Here is a 3,700-nt window from a genome sequence, read left to right on the forward strand (position 1 = left end):
GGTTTAATACTTAGGATTAATTCCAACTTTGTCCGGATAACAAGTCCGGACACACCGCATAAAACTTTGTCCGATTTATCACTTAGAATAAAAATCATCTTTGTCCGGATAACAAGTCCGGACAATACCCTGCTCACCCTTTGACCGATTTAAAACAATCCGAACAATATATCGTCCAACCTTTGTCCGATTTAAAGCAATCAGGACAATACCTCGTCCACCCTTTGACCGATTTAAAGCAATCCGGACAATATATCGTCCAACCTTTGTCCGATTTAAAGCAATCAGGACAATACCTCGTCCACCCTTTGACCGATTTAAAACAATCCGGCCAAGCTTTGTCCGGATAAAACCCTTAAGTAAAATTCATTGATTTCATTCCAACAATAAACAAGATTCATATAAAACCAGTAGAAATTTTATGCAAAAGAGTTTAGAAATTACTTACCTTATCAATCTTTTGGAATCAAACACTTGAAATCAATTTGAATCTCCAGCCAAGAATAATCCGGTCAACCTCTCCTCTTTAAATCGCACAACTTTTTTTTTAAAAGGCAAGAAGAAGAAATATGGAGGCTAAGCCCTCCTTTTATACTTTCCAAATCAGGAAAGGCGGTTAACACAGCCTTCTCTTATGCATGCATTCACTTACTATAAAACAAATAAAAAATTCCTGGAAACTTATTGTAAGTCAGAAAGATTTAACTTCTTTAAAAACTCTTTATTACCTGTTTGACACCGTTATAAGTTGTTTATCCAAACACTCATCAAATGTACTTATTATCGATACCATACTAGAATAAGTCAATAAGTTATTTTTATAAGCAATCACAAACATCCGTGTAATGAAATAACAATGGAGATTTGATTCCATGAGGGACGGTGTCAACGGTTAATAGTGTACACGGGAGTTAGGTACTTTTTGGCCTCTCTTCCTATGTGTTTTTTTATTAGCAGAATCATGAAAATATTCCGATGTGATTTGCTTTTTTTAAATTATCCTACAAAAACTAGATATAATAGTAATTAAACTTTATTTTTGGTTCCTTTATTTTTCTAATTTTCTTGATTTTGACCTTTAATGTTAATCTCATACAAATTTACCGTCACACTTTGCATTTTTGTCTGGTTTTAGTCACTCTGGTTAACAAATGTTAAATTATCAGATCAGATGCAGATAGGTCTTTTTTCCTTTTTTTTTGTCTTGTTCTCATTTTCCTTTTAAGTAATAAAGAAACTAATATTACATAATAGAGAGACCGAAGATCAAGGGAAAACTAATGTGTGTATAGGCGCAAGTTCAACAAGAAGCTAAACATGTTGTGAGAAGGCAAGAATTTTTAATATCATATATGATTACACATATGATACATAAACTTAATTATATATGAATAACTACATGTTGCATCGACAACTCATAGACGTTTAATTATATATGATATTGAAACTTCTCGACTTCTCACAAAATATTTGAATTCTCGCATCATCCTTCCTCTCTCTCTCTCTCTCTCTCTCTATATATATATATATATATATATATATAGGTAGGGACGTTCCAATCTTTTTAGAGGCTCTGTTACATCTAAAACTTTTAATTACATTGCATAAATGAGATAACAGAGAATATATATTCAACTAAAAATGAGCTAAACCTAAACGATTAACAATATGAAACTAAAGCTAAACCATTTATTATTTTTAACCTGAAAAACCAAACAATTTATAATTTGAACCTAAACAATTTCGACAATAGTTTTACACAGATCAATAAAAAGACCTTAAACACATGTAATCTTAGGCCCGAAAATTTTGAGGGCTCTGTTCAAATTCTCACATTTAACATGCTAAGGGACGGCCCTACAGATAGTTTCAACTATATTTGCCGGCAATTGAAGCAAGTCATCAATGTATAACTCCTTCAAGCATATTGCGCAAAAGAATATGCTTAACTCAGTGATACCATCCTTATTGGATTCGATGCCATCCCTTTAATGGAAATAGGGAGCAGTCTTTGCATGAACACGTAACAATCATAACTCTTGAAGCCATAAAAACTACCATCTTCAACATTTACTGATGCCCTTATATTTGAAGCACAACCATCTAGAATTTCAGCATCTTCAACCAATCACACACCTTTCACACCTTCTCGTTATTTAATGTGTAGGAAGCTTTCGGTTTCAATATTTTATTTCTTACTCTTATATGCAACTTCCAGTCGATTGTAGTATTCTTCTATGTATTTATTTGTTTTTATGTTGTCCTTTGATTTTGAGGTGTGCATAATTGTGTGAAAGAAATTGTCAATGTGCATTACGTTTACATTGTGCCGAATCAATAATGTGTGTCAATATCGCAGCTCTCAAAAAATGTCTGTTTTACCCAATTGTGTGTTACCTCAAAACTAATAGGATTTCTATAGTACCTTGATCCGTGTGGGACTCTTCTATAAACCCTAGGAAGGCTGTAGACTTGTGCCCATATTTGCTCCTTGGTTAGCAGCGAGGGTGGATCAACTTTTTCGACATGTCTAATACAAAATTGGTTCCTCTCACGCCTAGACGGGTGTCTCATTGAGAGAAACTTGTCATAACAATCAAACCAACACGACTTCCCTTTGCTTTGTAATTGGAAAGCACATGCATTACACACTTTTTTTTAAAGATTTTTTATAAAAAAATTAATGAATTTTAATTAAATAAAATTACTGAAATATTTTATTTAAAAAAATAATTAATTAAAATCAGTAATTATAATTAATTAAAATAGATTTTTTTAAAATAAATAAATAAAGGTTTCCGCCGATAATCCACCAGAAACTTATATAACTAGAACAATTTTTTTTTTCAATAATTAGTGACATTTTTCCGACGGATTTATGACGAAAGTGAACAAAAGTTAATTTTTCTAATGTTCGTCGGTAATAAATTCGCTTGAAAAAAGTCATCTTCTTAAAAGTGTTCTCACATAAATATGGTAAAGAAGGGGTTGTTAGGTGGGTGGTGTCAAGTATAATGAATACAAAAAGTGTATACTTGTTTTTAGTTTTTAAATAAAAATTAGAAAAAGATCCTCTGTTATTAGTAAGGACTAAAACTAATCTAGGGACCAAAAATGAAGTTTACTCTAATGATTTTTGTAATGTACGGGGTTGTTTGGTAGTTAGTGAATGGTTTGATGCAGAATGATTAAGTGGTCATAATGATTATGAGGTTTTCATGATATAGTGCAAAATGAAATATAATTATTTGATAATTGTTTACAATGAAATCAAGACACTTAATGGTTAAGGGAGACTCATGATACAAAATCATTTAGAGAGTTTTAGAACCATTAAGAGTCAGACTTTTTTTGTCAAACAAGATTCACCTATTAATGATTCAGATGTTACCTTCTAATGAAATTATTAAGAGGTAAACAAACAACCCCTACGTAAAAGAAAATGGGTTTATGTTTTATGCTAATATTTTGGATTTGGTCCTTAGGACCAATTAAACAAACCGATTTTTCTTATTACGTGTCTTATCTATACTACATATATAACCATTTAAGACAAAGTCTTAAATACAACTCTTTAAGCACAAGTTACAATGGTTTTATGCAAGATTTTCAAAAAACTCTTAATTACAACTCATCAAGCATATGGTACAAGTTTTTTATGCATTTACCTTATCTCCCACAATTTCAGATTCTCTCACAA

Source organism: Cynara cardunculus, unplaced genomic scaffold (genome assembly GCF_001531365.2).
Source record: "Cynara cardunculus var. scolymus isolate 2C unplaced genomic scaffold, CcrdV1 Un_Scaffold_5648, whole genome shotgun sequence".
Classification (NCBI taxonomy): domain Eukaryota; kingdom Viridiplantae; phylum Streptophyta; class Magnoliopsida; order Asterales; family Asteraceae; genus Cynara; species Cynara cardunculus.